Source organism: Periplaneta americana, chromosome 15, assembly GCF_040183065.1.
Source record: "Periplaneta americana isolate PAMFEO1 chromosome 15, P.americana_PAMFEO1_priV1, whole genome shotgun sequence".
Taxonomy (NCBI): Eukaryota; Metazoa; Arthropoda; class Insecta; order Blattodea; family Blattidae; genus Periplaneta; species Periplaneta americana.
Window position 1 is genome coordinate 126,343,196 of NC_091131.1, and position 18,353 is coordinate 126,361,548.

Consider the following 18,353-nt stretch of genomic DNA (forward strand, 5'->3'; position numbering starts at 1 on the left):
GTTATTTTACGACGCTTTATCAACAGCTTGGGTTATTTAGCGTCTGAATGAGATGAAGGTGATAATGCCTGTGAAATGAATCCGGGGTCCAGCACCGAAAGTTACCCAGCATTTGCTCATATTGGGTTGAGGGAAAACGCCGGAGAAAACCTCAACCAGGTAACTTGTTCCAACCGGGAATCGAACCCGGGACCACTGGTTAAGTAGAGGAGAAGGCTTAATGGCCTTAACTCTGCCAGGGAAAACATTATCATTATTATTATTATTATTATTATCATCATCATTATCATCTTGACCTAATATAAGCTGCCTGTCTAAACGAAATGATGCGTCATCCGTTTGACCATCTACTGTGCACGTTTCCCTTGCCTATATGCAATTTGTTCGCTTTTCAACTCTTTCGTAATGTAAATTATATACGTAAGCTAGTTTTATGTAAGAACTTGGTGGTATGCGTATCGTTGCTTTATGTATTTTGGAAACACATTAGAGAACTTGAGTTAAGGACGTTACTAAGTAAAGACGAGCCCCTAATTGAAAGCCTAGCATAATTAGGATGTCACGGAGACAGTTTGTTCCACTTCGTGGTTTCGTTGCTTACTGGCAGAAGAAATTGTGTTTTTACTGAGTTTTTGTGTTGTTTGTCTACTTGGTTTTTACAATAATTTTATGGTAAACAAAGTTTGAGATACACGGCATTTCAAAACAAAGGCCAGTGCTATTGCAGTCTGATTACTAGAGCCCTGCGTTTGGTTACTTTGAGTACAAGTTAGATGCACATGGATCATACTACAGGGACAGCATTTCATTTTTACTAACATTTTTAATATTAACCTGGCTATACCTTTGGATCAATGCCGATTGCTATCCCCTTCCACGACTGGAGTTCGATGTTACTGGCGTAAAATACAAACAAATCACTTTATTAGGTATAGGAGGGAAGAAAAGTAGTTCATCCGTTTACGTAAACTAGGAAATATCGCGCTTTTGAGTCTGATCATTTTCATTACGTTTTTGTTTAATCAAAATACAGTACAGTATTAACATTGAATGTTTTTACTCACGAACTGAGCTGTCCATGTGGATGTATTCATTATGCTGTGTATATTATACTGTCTACAGCACATTAGCGTACAATATAGAGAATAAAGTTAAATGGAAAAATAATCAAAATATGGATATTTAAACACATTTTTGAAAATGGTGGCCGTTCATTTCGATACAGGCTTCAGTTCTAATGTGCATATTATCGCACTATAGACTATTGTACCTAATCCCAATTACCAGTTTCGTCCTTCGTACTAGTAACTCGTGTTGAAATAATTCTGTACCTACTGTATAAAAGAGTACCTTACGTACTGTAAATTCAATCTTCACTTCTGTCCGACCCGAAAAGATAAAATTACTCAGACATACTATCTACTATCCGTCCAACTGGTTATGTCGTAGGGTCGTAGAAAGGGAGAAAATCACGTGAGGCCCTTTTATTTAAGTTATTTTAAACAGTTGTATAATACTACGTAGACGTCCAATTCCTAACGGAAATTAATATTATCAGAAAAGAGCTAAGACAGCCCAGCCACTAGCTGGAGAATAAAAACTGGAGGGGGAAACCGGGATACGACGTAGGCAAATGGACGACAGTACCTGTGCGAAAATGATTCAATATTGAAACTCTTTCGTCACTGGAAAATGCGAACATATTTTTGGAACATATTGTGTACTATGACAGTAAGGCTACTATGACTGTATATGCGGTCTTGGATCTGTGTGGAGGACGGTTGAACTTCATTAGTAGAAGGGGTGGGAGTAAAGTACATTAAAAAACTCAGGTACAATAAAAATTGAAAAAAATAAAATGATGTCCCTGTATATTCGCTTTGAACGGTAGAGCTCTGAGTCGTCTACCCGCTCCGTTTCCTGTGTATACTTCTGCTTACTCTGCTCAAGGGGAGACTCCACTGAAAATCATGGAAAATTTTCCAAAATATTTAGATTGACTATTTCACTTCTTTAGAATGTATATATTCATACCCCAAATCGATTTAGTTCAATTCTGATTACAAATATGTTTAAACATTTTTTTTTAGTTAAGGAAGAAGAGCTGTCATTATTTTTTCATTAAAGAATTATTTTTTACAAATTTCTAATTACAAATCTAGTAACGTTTTGTTCTAAAGTTGTCTCCCTGAAGTTGCTAGACGAATGTAGCGGAGGAGAATTGTAGATATGACATGCATAAATACACACAAAAAATGTCATCACAGAATGTTGGATAGTTTTGAGTTACAGTATGTGAGAAATGCTTCATCACTGCACAGTCAACTGAATTTAAAAAAATGTATTTTTTTTTTATCGTAGAAATATTTTTTTCATATACATCTTGATTGCACAACTTTTAACACTGTGTCACTTCGGAATATGTATTATATGACTTTCTCGTGTTAAATTCTATCGTACCTGGTTAGCATGTTTCGACCTGTTATTGGTCTTTTTCAGAACTGATCGTTGCTGATCTTGGCGCCTCTGGTTTTGTTTCCTGTGGGGGGTGTGTTTTTGTAGTGTAATGTGGAGTCAAAGAGTGTGTGTGTTCTGAAATTGAGTTGTGTGTTGAGAATTTCATTAGGGTGTGTTTTTGTGTGTCTGTATATTTCATATTGTTCTAGTGTGTTGAGTTTCTGGCTTTTTGGTTGGATGTGTAGTATTTCCATGCCTGTGTTGATGTCTCTGTAGGTGTGGTTAGTATTTGTGATGTGTTCTGCATATGTGGAGGTGTTTTGTAATTTTGTTACGGCTGTGATGTGTTCTTCGTAACGTGTTTGAAATGATCTTCCTGTCTGTCCTATGTAGAAGTTGTTGCAGGTGTTACATTTGAGTTTGTATACGCCTGTGTGGTTGTATTTGTTTGTGTGTGTGTTGAGATGTTTTTGTAGAGTATTTTTTGTTCTGTATGCGATGTTGTAATTTAATTTCTTGAATGAGGTTGCAATCTTGTGTGTGCTTTTGTTTTCGTATGTTAGTGTGATGTATTTTTTGTGTTCTTGTTTTTGTGTTGTATTATTATATTTTTTTGTGATTGTTTTTTGTCTTACGTATTATGTTGTCTATTATTTTGGGGTTGTATCCGTTTTCTTGTGCTGTGTATTTGATTGTGTTTAGCTCTTCTTTGTAATCACGTAATCATTTTACTGCTGTAAGCTGTACCTAACCTCTTAAGACAGAGTAGAGACGAAACAAACTCCGTTACGAAATACGAAGTCGAAAGTAGTGGAAACACTAGTAATGCTCCACTCCGATTATTGTGATTTTCTACTGACTGACCTCAATGTCAACCAGTCGCAAAAATTACGTGTTCATAATTCTTGTGTTCGCTTCGTCTGCGATGTCCGTCGCGCTGACCACATTACCCCATCCTTCCAAACTCTGAACTGACTACGACTTGACGAACGTAGAAATTTTCATTCTCTTTTTCTCCTTTTCCAAGTCCTTCACACCTCTACACCTATCTACCTTGCCTCCCGTTTCAGTTACCTGTCATCATATCATAATCTCTTCACACGCACGCAAAATAGCCGCATACTAGCCATACCAACACATAAGTAATCATCGTATTCATCATCATACACAATCTCGCTCTCGCGCTTGTGGAATACTCTACCAAGTGACATCAGAGACTGTCGGAATTGAGTAGCGTACAAAAGCAAACTTATTAAGTATTTTCTTACTGCGTAGATAGGTTTAATTTTTATTTAATTAATAAAAAAAAATGTTCTCTCTTCTTAACTTTTACAATATACTCTCTAGCTTCTATTAATCAGTTAATCTTTTAGTGCTTTGATTTTTATTGTATTTGTAAATTCAATATTAATTGTAATTATAATTGTAAATTGTATTCTTAATATTGTAGTTGTAATCATCTGGTAGAGGGGAAGAGAAGGCCTGATGGCCTTATCTCTACCAGATTAAATAAATAAATAAATTAATTAAATAAATTAATTAATTAATTCAATTTAATTATTTAAATACAATAACTTAAATCAAATAAATAAATCAATCAATTAAAATAAATAAATAAGTTAAATTAAATAAATTGAATAAATTACAATAAATAAATTAATAAATAATTAAATAAATAAATTTATATAAAATAAATTAATAAATACATAAATTAATTAATTACATAAATTAAATCAATAAAATAAAATAAATTAAATCAAATTAAATTAATTAATTAGAATAAATAAATGAATTAAATTAAATTGAATAAATTGAAATAAATAAATAAATAATTAAATAAATAAAATAAAATAAATAACTAAATTTAAATTAAATTAAATTAATATAATAAATTAAATTAAATAATTAATTTAATTAATTAATTGATTAACTTAATTAAATACATTAAATAAAATTAATTAATTAAAATAAATAAATAAATTAATTAAATAAATTAAATTAAATTACATAAATAAGTACATGAAATAAATAAAATAAAATAAATAAATACATAAATTAATTAAATAAATAAATTAAATCGAATTAAATAAATAAATTAATATAATTAAATTAATTAAATAAGATAACTTAAATCAAATAAATGAATAAATTAATTAATTAATTAATTAATTAAAATAAAAAATAATTAATTTAAATTAAATAAATTAAAATAAATAAATGAATAATTAAATAAATAAAATAAATTAATTAAATCAAATTAAATTAAATTAATAAAATAGTTTAAAATAAAATAAATAAATTAAATTAAATAAATTGCAATAAATAAATAAATAATGAAATAAATGAAATAAAATAAATAAGTAAATTTTAATTAATTTAAATTAATAAATAAATTTAAACTAAATTTAATTAATTAATTAAATTAAAGAAATTAATTAAATAAATAAATTAAATGGATAAATCAGTCAATGAATGAATAAATGAATAAACTGGTAGTCTACAGTTCTGGATAGGTAGCAGTTGGACATGTAATCGTGCATGCATTGACATCTTCGTATTATTTTGTATTCAATATATAATTCACGGGACAAAGGATATCGTTTCTTTAAGGCCCGAACCCGACAGGCTTAAGTAAATTTCAACCGAAACTCAGTCATGCCAAGGCCCACGGGCTTGACCCGAGCCCGTGCAGTTTTCACCAAATTCATACGTGGGCATACATTCTCATGCATTATTTGAGATCTAATGTTGAGAAATCTTAAGTATCTAAAAAATTAAAAGCTAAAAAAATATATATTATGTAACTAAAAAATATGAATAGATGTCTGATTTTCAAAAATTTATTGTACCTCAACTAACCTAGATATAATGAATTTCTCAACGATAATAATGTCACCCCAATGCAAGAACTAGGTAACTTGATTTTTATATTTTGTGACATTGCCCATTTACTTATTTATTGCACTAAGGTATATGTCTCGTTTTCTTTTACCTATTTGTTGCATTGGAAAATAGATGTAGCTGGTATTGTTCAATCAATTACCTAGTTCTTGCGTTACATTTTGTGCGATTTTTTCTATGCTATAAAAGAGATAACTAAAAAACGCAAATTTCGAGTTACCTAGTTCTTGCATTCAGGTGACAATATATTGCCTTGAGTCAGGACTCTTGTGTATAAATACAATACGCATGAAACATTTTGATTGTATCACAAATTTCAACAATTAAAATAAAATTAACCTCGAAACTAGCAGTCCGATTGAACTGAAACATTTTACACACCTATTAACCCATCTAACAAATCGTTAAAAAAATCCGATTAAAATAATTGTCAACATTTCAAACCTCAGCCCTAGTGTCCAACATAATAAATAAATAAATACGTATTATGTATTTTGCAATGTTAAATGTATGGTTAATTAAAAAATTAGTCGAAAGTGTGCATAGTTTGTTTATTACATGCATGTCGTCTTCTTTACATGAATTTGCGCTTTTCCACAAAAATTAAATACAGTTACAAACAAGGGACTGTACAATGTTCTGTGTTATAAAATATGAAGAATAATCATTTTAAATCAAAAAACAATCATTTAATATCCTAATCAAATACTTTCAAGACTAAAATAAAAATTCAAGGTCGAAAAGGTGACTCCTGTATGAGGCTCTACGTAATATTAATCTAATAGAGAAATTTGTCTCTACTTTACTAATTAATTTTCCTTTCTTTCTGCCTACTCTTCTATCGTTACTTATCTATTCCCTTCATGCTTTCTTACTAAACTTCTTCTTTACTCTCACTCTCTCTTCCCTTTACTCTTTTTCTGGTAATCGTCATTCAGCCACTGTTCGATGATTCATACAGGAATGGGGCTTGGTCCCCTGGCGCTCGAGCTGCTGCTGTTGGTGCTGCCCCTGTCTTCGCCCGCCAAGCACTCCAGTCTGCAGCATCCGCCTTCGCCCTGTCCAAACATATTCTCGTACGAGGGCCGCGAGGCGGAACCTGGTCGCTGGTTCGGTGTCATCCTGCTCAAAGTCGACCAACTCGTCACGGGCCTGCGCCTTGACGTGAAGCTGGACAGGCCTGCCAACGTAGGTCAGCTGAATTCATTCCTCTCCGTTTCTCTTTTCATCTTATGGCCACCTCTGTTTTCACTTTATGCCCCTCTTCTTTTCTTCTGTTCTGCTTGTTTCTTGGTCTTATATCTGCCCTTGTTTTTGTATTACGCCATTCTTCTTTCCTTCTGTTCTGCTTGTTCCTTGGTCTTATATCCGCCCTTGTTTTTGTATTACGACCTTCGTCTTTTCTTCTGTTCTGCTTGTTTCTTGGTCTTATATCCGCCCTTGTTTTTGTATTACGCCCTTCGTCTTTTCTTCTCTTCTGCTTGTTTCTTGGTCTCATATCCGCCCTTGTTTTTGTATTACGCCCAACTTCTTTTCTTCTGTTCTGGTTGATTTTTGGTCTTATATCCGCCCTTGTTTTTGTATTACGCCCAACTTCTTTTCTTCTGTTCTGCTTGTTTTTTGGTCTTATATCCGCTCTTGTTTTTGTATTACGCCCTTCGTCTTTTCTTCTCTTCTGCTTGTTTCTTGGTCTCATATCCGCCCTTGTTTTCGTATTACGCCCAACTTCTTTTCTTCTGTTCTGGTTGTTTCTTGGTCTTACATCCGCCCTTGTTTTTGTATTACGCCCAACTTCTTTTCTTCTGTTCTGGTTGTTTCTTGGTCTTATATCCGCCCTTGTTTTTGTATTACGCCCAACTTCTTTTCTTCTGTTCTGGTTGTTTCTTCGTCTTATATCGGCTCTTGTTTTTGTATTACGCCCAACTTCTTTTCTTCTGTTCTGGTTGTTTCTTGGTCTTATATCCGCCCATGTTTTTGTATTACGCCCAACTTCTTTTCTTCTGTTCTGGTTGATTTTTGGTCTTATAACCGCCCTTGTTTTTGTATTACGCCCTTCTTCTTTTCTTCTGTTCTGCTTGTTTCTTGGTCTTATATCCGCCCTTGTTTTTGTATGACGCCCTTCTTTTCTTCTGTTCTGCTTGTTTCTTGGTCTTATATCCGCCCTTGTTTTTGTATTACGCCCAACTTATTTTCTTCTGTTCTGCTTGTTTATTGGTCTTATAACCGCCCTTGTTTTTCTATTACGCCCAACTTCTTTTCTTCTATTCTGGTTGTTTCTTGGTCTTATATTCGCCCTTGTTTTTCTATTACGCCGTTCTTCTTTTCTTCTGTTCTGCTTGTTTCTTGGTCTTATATCCGCCCTTGTTTTTGTATTACGCCCAACTTCTTTTCTTCTATTCTGCTTGTTTCTTGGTCTTATATCCGCCCTTGCTTTTTTTTTATATTACGCCCTTCTTCTTTTCTTCTGTTCTGCTTGTTTCTTGGTCTTATATACGCCCTTGTTTTTTTATTACGCCCAACTTCTTTTTTTCTGTTCTGCTTGTTTCTTGGTCTTATATCCGCCATTATTTTTGTATTACGCCCAACTTCTTTTCTTCTGTTCTGGTTGTTTCTTGGTCTTATATGCGCCCTTGTTTTTGTATTACACCCAACTTCTTTTCTTCTGTTCTGGTTGTTTCTTGGTCTTATATCCGCCCTTGTTTTTGTATTATGCCCAACTTCTTTTCTTCTGTTCTGCTTGTTTCTTGGTCTTCTATCCGCCCTTGTTTTTGTATTACGCCCAACTTCTTTTCTTCTGTTCTGGTTGTTTCTTGGTCTTATATCCGCCCTTGTTTTTGTATTACGCCCTTCTTCTTTTCTTCTGTTCTGCTTGTTTCTTGGTATTATATCCGCCCTTGTTTTTGTATTACGCCCAACTTCTTTTCACCTGTTCTGCTTGTTTCTTGGTCTTATAACCGCCCTTGTTTTTGTATTACGCCCCTCTTTCCTGTTCTGGTTATTTCTTGGTCTTATATCCGCCCCTGTTTTTTTATTACGCCCAACTTCTTTTTTTCTGTTCTGCTTGTTTCTTGGTCTTATATCCGCCCTTGTTTTTATTACGCCCAACTTCTTTTCTTCTGTTCTGGTTGTTTCTTGGTCTTATATGCGCCCTTGTTTTTGTATTACGCCCAACTTCTTTTCTACTGTTCTGCTTGTTTCTTGGTCTTATATCCGCCCTTGTTTTTGTATTATGCCCAACTTCTTTTCTTCTGTTCTGCTTGTTTCTTGGTCTTCTATCCGCCCTTGTTTTTGTATTACGCCCAACTTCTTTTCTTCTGTTCTGGTTGTTTCTTGGTCTTATATCCGCCCTTGTTTTTTTTTGTATTACTCCCAACTTCTTTTCTTCTGTTCTGGTTGTTTCTTGGTCTTATATCCGCCCTTGTTTTTGTATTACGCCCAACTACTTTTCTTCTGTTCTGGTTCTTTCTTGCTCTTATAACCGCCCTTGCTTTTGCATTATGCCCATTTGCTCTTCTTCTCCTCTGCTTCTCTCTGCTTGGTATAGCAGCTTTTCTTTTAATTTATTTGCCTCTGCTCCCCTCCTTCTCTCCTTCTCTCTGCTTGGTATAGTAGCTTTTGTTTTAATTTATTTGCCTCTGCTCTCCTCCTTCTCTCCTTCTCTCTGCTTGGTATAGCAGCTTTTGTTTTAATTTTATTTGCCTCTGCTCTCCTCCTTCTCTCCTTCTCTCTGCTTGGTATAGCAGCTTTTGTTTTAATTTATTTGCCTCTGCTCCCCTACTTCTCTACTTCTCTCTGCTTGGTATAGCAGCTTTTGTTTTAATTTATTTGCCTGTGCTATCCTCCTTCTCTCCGCTTGGTATAGCAGCTTTTGTTTTAATTTATTTGCCTCTGCTCCCCTCCTTCTCTCCTTCTCTCTGCTTGGTATAGCAGCTTTTGTTTTAATTTATTTGCCTCTACTCTCCTCCTTCTCTCCTTCTCTCTGCTTGGTATAGCAGCTTTTGTATTAATTTATTTGCCTCTGCTCTCCTCCTACTCTCCTTCTCTCTGCTTGGTTTAGCAGCTTTTGTTTTAATTTATTTGCCTCTGCTCTCCTCCTTCTCTCCTTCTCTCTGCTTGGTATAGCAGCTTTTGTTTTAATTTATTTGCCTCTGCTCTCCTCCTACTCTCCTTCTCTCTGCTTGGTATAGCAGCTTTTGTTTTAATTTATTTGCCTCTGCTCTCCTCCTTCTCTCCTTCTCTCTGCTTGGTATAGCAGCTTTTGTTTTAATTTATTTGCCTCTGCTCCCCTACTTCTCTGCTTCTCTTTGCTTAGTATAGCAGCTTTTGTTTTAATTTATTTACCTGTGCTATCCTCCTCCTCTCCGCTTGGTATAGCAGCTTTTGTTTTAATTTATTTGCCTCTGCTCCCCTCCTTCTCTCCTTCTCTCTGCTTGGTATAGTAGCTTTTGTTTTAATTTATTTGCCTCTACTCTCCTCCTTCTCTCCTTCTCTCTGCTTGCTATAGCAGCTTTTGTTTTAATTTATTTGCCTCTGCTCTCCTCCTACTCTCCTTCTATCTGCTTGGTATAGCAGCTTTTGTTTTAATTTATTTGCCTCTGCTCTCCTCCTTCTCTCTGCTTGGTATAGCAGCTTTTGTTTTAATTTATTTGCCTCTGCTCTCCTCCTTCTCTCAGCTTGGTATAGCAGCTTTTGTTTTAATTTATTTGCCTCTGCTCTCCTCCTTCTCTCCTTCTCTCTGCTTGGTATAGCAGCTTTTGTTTTAATTTATTTGCCTCTGCTCCCCTCCTTCTCTCCTTCTCTCTGCTTGGTATAGCAGCTTTTGTTTTAATTTATTTGCCTCTGCTCTCCTCCTTTTCTGCTTCTCTCTGCTTGGTATAGCAGCTTTTGTTTTAATTTATTTGCCTCTGCTCTCCTCCTTCTCTCCTTCTCTCTGCTTGGTATAGCAGCTTTTGTTTTAATTTATTTGCCTCTGCTGTCCTCCTTTTCTGCTTCTCTCTGCTTGGTATAGCAGCTTTCGCCTTTAATTTAGTTGTTCTCCCCTTCTCCTTCTCTCCTTCTCTCTGCTTGGTATAGCAGCTTTCGCCTTTAATTTAGTTGTTCTCCCCTCCTCCTCCTCTGCTTCTCTCTGCTTGGTATAGCAGCTTTCGCCTTTAATTTAGTTGTTCTCCCCTCCTCCTCCTCTGCTTCTCTCTGCTTGGTATTGCAGCTTTCGCCTTTAATTTAGTTGTTCTCCTCTCCTCCTCCTCTGCTTCTCTCTGCTTGGTGTAGCAGCTTTCGCCTTTAATTTAGTTGTTCTCCTCTCCTCCTCCTCTGCTTCTCTCTGCTTGGTATTGCAGCTTTCGCCTTTAATTTAGTTGTTCTCCTCTCCTCCTTCTCTGCTTCTCTCTGCTTGGTATAGCAGTCTTTTAGTTGTTCTCCCCTCCTCCTTCTCTGCTTCTCTCTGCTTGGTATAGCAGCTTTCGCCTTTAATTTAGTTGTTCTCCCCTCCTCCTCCTCTCCTTCTCTCTGCTTGGTATAGCAGCTTTCGCCTTTAATTTAGTTGTTCTCCCCTCCTCCTCCTCTGCTTCTCTCTGCTTGGTATAGCAGCTTTCGCCTTTAATTTAGTTGTTCTCCTCTCCTCCTTCTCTGCTTCTCTCTGCTTGTTATTGCAGCTTTCGCCTTTAATTTAGTTGTTCTCCTCTCCTCCTCCTCTGCTTCTCTCTGCTTGGTATAGCAGCTTTCGCCTTTAATTTAGTTGTTCTCCCCTCCTCCTCCTCTGCTTCTCTCTGCTTGGTATTGCAGCTTTCGCCTTTAATTTAGTTGTTCTCCTCTCCTCCTCCTCTGCTTCTCTCTGCTTGGTGTAGCAGCTTTCGCCTTTAATTTAGTTGTTCTCCTCTCCTCCTCCTCTGCTTCTCTCTGCTTGGTATAGCAGCTTTCGCCTTTAATTTAGTTGTTCTCCCCTCCTCCTCCTCTGCTTCTCTCTGCTTGGTATTGCAGCTTTCGCCTTTAATTTAGTTGTTCTCCTCTCCTCCTCCTCTGCTGCTCTCTGCTTGGTGTAGCAGCTTTCGCCTTTAATTTAGTTGTTCTCCCCTCCTCCTCCTCTGCTTCTCTCTGCTTGGTATAGCAGCTTTCGCCTTTAATTTAGTTGTTCTCCTCTCCTCCTTCTCTGCTTCTCTCTGCTTGGTATTGCAGCTTTGGCCTTTAATTTAGTTGTTCTCCCCTCCTCCTCCTCTGCTTCTCTCTGCTTGGTATAGCAGCTTTCGCCTTTAATTTAGTTGTTCTCCTCTCCTCCTCCTCTGCTTCTCTCTGCTTGGTATAGCAGCTTTCGCCTTTAATTTAGTTGTTCTCCTCTCCTCCTCCTCTGCTTCTCTCTGCTTGGTATTGCAGCTTTCGCCTTTAATTTAGTTGTTCTCCTCTCCTCCTTCTCTGCTTCTCTCTGCTTGGTATAGCAGTCTTTTAGTTGTTCTCCTCTCCTCCTTCTCTGCTTCTCTCTGCTTGGTATTGCAGCTTTCGCCTTTAATTTAGTTGTTCTCCTCTCCTCCTCCTCTGCTTCTCTCTGCTTGGTATTGCAGCTTTCGTCTTTAATTTAGTTGTTTTCCTCTCCTCCTTCTCTGCTTCTCTCTGCTTGGTATAGCAGCCTTTTAGTTGTTCTCCTCTCCTCCTTCTCTGCTTCTCTCTGCTTGGTATTGCAGCTTTCGCCTTTAATTTAGTTGTTCTCCTCTTCTCCTTCTCTGCTTCTCTCTTCTTCTTATAGCAGCTCTTGTCTTTTCTAAGTAATGAGAAGTGTCAAATAGAAAGTACAATGAGTATATTTACAATTTTATTTCACACAATGAAATGGAAGTTAAACAGAAACATTTATGCCTACATTTTTATTTAAATCTCATTACGGCTTGGAAATGAATTATTTGCAAGCCACTCTATGTGCAGTGTGAAATCTAGTAATATATTTTAAATTGCGGTCTTTTGGTGGTAATTTATTAAACACGTTTAAAGCCACAATGTGAAACCACCTTGTATTTACAGTTAATCTTGTATTGGTAACATGCAACTGGTACTTAAAGATAGTGTGGTGCGTACATGATTTCACCTGAAATGGATTTAAGTTTTTATTAACTTTGATTAAACACTGAAACATATAAATGTAAGCCAGAGTAGACCCCTTAACAAATAGATGTCTACAAAGGGCGACATAAGAAGGATCAGTAACAGTACCATTAGTTTTTTTCCTGCAGGATTAAATTCCTTACCGTATATTTTTACTTTCTTGGGTTATTTTACGATGCTGTATCGACATCTAGGTGATTTAGCGTCTGAATGATATGAAGGTAATAATGCCGGTGAAATGAGTTCGGGGTCCAGCACCGAAAGTTACCAAGCATTTGCTCGTATTGGGTTGAGGGAAAACTCCGGAAAAAACCTCAACCAGGTAACTTGTCGCAACCGGGATTCGAACCTGGGCCACCTGGTTTCGCGGCCAGACGCGCTGACCGTTACTCCACATGTGTGGACCTTACCATATATATCCCACTGCTATTATCTCACATATGAATCCCATAAAATAATTATGGTATTACACTGCACTGATAAGAAGTGCTTGAAAGGTCTTTCTGACCATTTTCTTTATTTCTCAGCAACTAGATGGCTCTAGATAATCTCGTGCAAGGAGAGTTTATATGAGGATCCCAATTCGTAGTTGGGGCCAATATAATTGTTAATAATTTCGCAACATCATGTAGTGATTCAATATCTCCCTTCCCATCTATTTTTCTCTTTCACTCTGTTAGTCTCTTTTTGTCCCTATCTTTTTCTTTTTTTCTCTTCTGTTCTGCCATCTTCTCCTCTCTTGGGTTCGACGTCTCTCTTCTTTTCTCCTCTCCTTCATCCAGCCACCAGATATTCCTTTATTTGCATATCTAAATATATTAAGGCTGGTATTACACTATCAAAGTTCTTTGACAGAGAATATGGTAAAATATTTTACCAAAGTTCTGTAATAAAAGGTGGGATTTTGAGTATATTACTCTATATAAAATATTTTATCAAAGATAATATAAAATTAAGGAACAAGGATCATCAGCCTTCATTTATAATAAAATTATATATATATATATATATATATATATATATATATACAGGGTGTTTCCCAGGTGGTGTTACAAACTTTCAGGGATGATGGTGAAGGGCACATGTATCAATTTGAGGTAAGGAACCCTGGTCCGGAAATGACCGAGTCGAAAGTTACAAGCAAAAATAGTTGTGTGGAAATGAAATAATTTTATTCCTCTGTACACCTTATTTATGTATATTTATCTGTACATCTTACACATACTGTATTCATCTGACGTTGTTTACGTTGTCTACTTACAGTATTCCATTCAGTGCGTTGTCTGAGGGATGGGGACAGGAAACTACACTAAAGCAATGCAGATAGCGTAATGTGTAACGGACATGGTCGGTCCTGATATGCACGTCTGTAGACAGCAGTGTATGTGTACAAGTTGCAGTGTCCAGTCGATCAGTTCTAGTGAAATGGAGGAATACACGAGAGCGGAATAAGCAGACCCGATTTTCGAATATGGATGAGCCAATGGGAACAGTAGACAAGCTCACAGATTGTATCGGGCGAGTACCCACGTAGGAGACATCCGGCCCATACCATTTTTCCACGACTATTCCAAAGGTTAAGGGAAGGAGGGCACGTGGTGTAAAATTACAATTCCATTTCCACACAACTATTTTTGCTTATAACTTTCGACTCAGTCATTTCCGGACCATGGTTCCTGATCTCAAATTGATACATGTGCCCTTCGCCATCATCCCTGAAAGTTTGTAACACCACCTCGGAATCACCCTGTATATATAGTCTATATATATCATTACAGGTATGAAAAAATGAATGACGAAAAGTATTATGCATGTTTAGCTACAATTAGTTCAAAATATTACAATACAGGGTTGTTTCCGATCTCTGATAACGAATTTGAATGACGTCATGTGCGTCAGGAGTCACACCGATAGCTGAATTGCAGCGAGAGGTGACAAACCAGGAGTGAGTGATTGCATAATCAGAGTGCACGGTGTATCACAGTGGCAATGCCCAAGAAAATCGAGCCTTTGTGGAAGGGGTACATAACAACTCTTTCCGATGCCAAGTATAGTTATGTGAAAATCGAGGGTTAAAAAAAAGGTAAAGGTGTACCCCTAACATGCCATGTAGTCACTTGGGGGGCATGGAGGTAGAGCCCCATGCTTTCCATGACCTCGGTACTAGAATGAGGTGGTGTGGTCTGCACCACGCTCTGACCACCTTTTACCCCCGGAAAAGACCCGGTACTCAATTTTATAGGAGGCTGAGTGAACTTCGGGGCCGTTCTGAAAGTTTGGCAACGAGAAAAAATCCTGCCACCACCTGGGATTGAACCCCGGACCTTCCAGTCCATAGCCAGCTGCTCTACCAACTGAGCTACCTGGAGCCTGCAAAAAACGTGGTTTCGTTATTTCCAAGAAAGGCATATTGTGTGTACCTAGTAAGACTGGCAAAGCTCGGATGGGATTAATTCCAGAGTGGAAAAAGCAAGCAAATCCACCCCCGTCACAAGTCGCCGCACCCCAAGAGATGATACAAATTAATCCCATTCGAGCTTCACCAATCTTATTAAGTACACAGAAGATGCCTTTCTTGGAAATAATGAAACCTCGCTTATAGCAGCTTATTTTATTTTCACTTAACTGTACTTCACATTGGAAAGGGTCGTAATGTACCCCTCCCAAAGGCTCGATTTTCTTGGGAATTTCTGCTGAGATACACCGTACACTCTGACTGTGAGATCACTCACTACTGGTCTGTCACCTCGCGCCACAGTTCAGCTGTCATGTGACTCCTGATGTACATTATGTCAGTCAAATTCGTTAACAGAGATCGGAAACAAGCCTGTATGCATATTGCTGAAAAAGAAACGGAGGAGGAAAATGGCTGTAGGTTAAACGATAGACTGCAAGACGTGACAAGAAAAGTATCCATCACAGTTCACTTTAAAAAAAAAAGGTACAATTGAAAGTTACTTAAACTTTTTGAGAACGGATGAAGTTAATTTTCAGTTTGCCCAGACTCCTGTATTACTCCTGTGCAGCAGTTATAGTCTCTGCTGTTTTTATGTACATATTTCTTCTTTTATGCCTGTTTTTGTAGTCCATGTTTTGTATTTTATAATATTTCATTTACTTCATATTCTCATTATCAGCGTTTTTGTCATAGTAACAGTCCAACAATATTTACGTTCCGCCGTATTCGTTTAAAGCTAGGCAGAGCTTTTATGAAAGTTAACAAGATGCATTTACATTTTATAAATGATCTTTGTCAGAGAGCTTTGATAGTGTAATACCAGCCTGAGCGTGATTGTCCCCTTGAATGGCTAACATTATTTGAACACCAAGCAAGCTGGTTGGTGTCTGCAATGAGTATATACACAATATATTCACAGAATGCTTGAGCTGTGGCCATAAGCAATTTCAGCATATAGTAAGCATCACGTGATCAATCTTCTCTTCTTCCTGTCCATTTTTTTTACTTGATTATTTAACGACGTTATATCAACTACGAGGTTATTTAACGTCGATGGGATTGGTGATAGCGTGATGGTATTTGGCGAGATGAGGCCGAGGATTCGCCATAGATTACCTGACATTTGCTTTACGGTTGGGGAAAACTTCTGAAAAACCCAACCAGGTAATCAGCCCAAGCGGGAATCGAACCCGCACCCGAACGCAACTACGGGTCGGCAGGCAAGACCCTTAGCCGACAGAGCTACGCTGGTAGCTCTTCTTCCTGTTCCATAGATGGAAATATGAGGGGGCATGGGGGGCACTGCCCCCCAAACTTGGTCGAACTCTTTTATTTTTCTATTAACGTTAGAAAATATTCTTACTTTTGTTTATGATTAAGTTTCTGTGCTTAAATTGATTAATTAATGTCTTCAGATCATGCGTCTGGACTACAATATTTATTTTAAATTTCTGAATGTAAAAGAAAAATAGGAGAAAATCCACAAACTATTAGGGTAAACACGGGAATTTTACTGGAAGCAAGTAAAGTGATAGGTTTGGAAGTAAATCCCGAAAAGACAAAGTGTATGATTATATCTCGTGACGAGAATATTGTACGAAATGGAAATATAAAAATTTGAAATTCTCTTTTCAAGAGGTGGAGAAGTTCAAATATCTTGGAGCAACAGTAACAAATGAAGAGTCCACTGCAAGAATGATGTCATTTGGAATACATTTTGCAGGAGAAGCAATTGAAAGTTTGAAATGCTTAGAGCTCAAAGCCTGTGATTTTCCGATCATTATTGGATAATCAATATCAGTGTTAATGCCATATAACTCTGTATGTACATTCTATATGTCTTAAGCTATGCATTGACAGTCTTGGTTCATTTTCGACAAGTAAGTGACATCCATCATTCTTGCAGTGGACTCTTCAAATATAAATAATACTCGGGAGAAAATTAAACACAGAATAAATCTGGGAAATGCCTGTTGTTATTCTGTTGGGAAGCTTTTATCATCCAGTCTGCTGTCAAAAAATCTGAAAGTTAGAATTTATAAAACAGTTATATTACCGGTTGTTCTGTATGGTTGTGAAACTTGGACTCTTACTTTGAGAGAGGAACATAGGTTAAGGGTGTTTGAGTATAAGGTGCTTAGGAAAATATTTGGGGCTAAGAGGCATGAAGTTACAGGAGAATGGAGAAAGTTACACAACACAGAACTGCACGCATTGTATTCTTCACCTGACGTAATTAGGAACATTAAATCCAGACGTTTGAGATGGACAGAGCATGTAGCACATATGGGCGAATCCAGAAATGCATATAGAGTGTTAGTTGGGAGGCTGGAGGGTAAAAGGCCTTTAGGGAGGCCGAGACGTAGATGGGAAGATAATATTAAAATGGATTTGAGGGAGGTGGGATATGATGATAGAGAATGGATTAATCTTGCTCAGGATAGGGACCAATGCGGGCTTATGTGAGGGCGGCAATGAACCTCCGGGTTCCTTAAAAGCCAGTAAGTAAGGAAGTATAAGTATTTCTATATATTTTGAGGAATGAAAACACTGTAATGTTTCTTTTGTAACACCCTGTACTCATGTGTTAGAAGTCTGCAGGTGTTCAGGCCGCCACTTGGAGAAATATGAATAACATACTGCACAACAATGCAGAAAAAAGAAAAGTGATCCCAGTATAATGTGTGAACTTAAAGACGTGAGATTAAATAAAATAATTAGAATTTACATTTCATAATATGAAGATATATCATATTATGATATCTTGCTTTTTTTAAATAAACAGATAAAGTAAATGTAAAATTGGTCCACTGATGTGGAGTAATGGTTAGTACGTCTGGCCATGAAACAAGCGGGCCCAGGTTCAAATCCTGGTTGGGACTAGTTACTTGGTCGGGGCTTTTCCTCAACCAATTGTTGTTGTTTATTGTTAGTAAAATAACACGTACAAAAATACAATCTTAGTTCTTCCCTGAAGGAGTAAATCTCGTGCTCAGGGAGATATCTAAACACAAAGATAAACACAAACAAAGATAATTATTTAACACAAACTAGGTCAAGAAAAAAAATTACAGGAATAAATTAAATTTAAAAATACAATTTCAATTTTAACAATTTAAGTCATACAAATACATATACATAAATTAAATTCCTAACGCTATTTTTTTAATTTCTGATACTAAAATTTTCCAAATTTGGGTAGCCTATTTATCAATTATTTTATTGTATAACCTTGGACCAAAGTAGGTACAATGGCTCAGAGTTGTGCTTGTGAAACACTTTGGTTCCTCTAGTCGTATAAAATCCGATCTTTTAGTTCCATATTTATGGTGATACAATTTGAATTTATTACGATTTTTATGTATGAAGTTTAATAAGGCAATATAATAAATCTGTTTAATTTTCAAAACATTAAAATCATTGAACAAAAGCTCGGATGAGTAATCAATTG

The 18,353-nt window shown here is 36.7% G+C and overlaps 1 protein-coding gene across 5 annotated transcripts in view; it reads left to right on the forward strand.

Annotated features, from left to right (window-relative positions):
* The window catches only part of LOC138715318 (serine protease gd-like), a 371,579-nt gene that overhangs the window by 287,887 nt on the left and 65,339 nt on the right, over window positions 1–18,353 (forward strand). For 4 of the 5 annotated variants that reach the window (XM_069848102.1, XM_069848098.1, XM_069848101.1 and 1 more), the window contains one exon: window positions 6,320–6,550. The exons of the other annotated variant lie outside the window; for it this stretch is intronic. The gene's annotated coding sequence lies outside the window, so the exon portion shown is untranslated. The remainder of the gene's footprint in view (window positions 1–6,319; window positions 6,551–18,353) is intronic. 5 annotated transcript variants of the gene reach the window in all.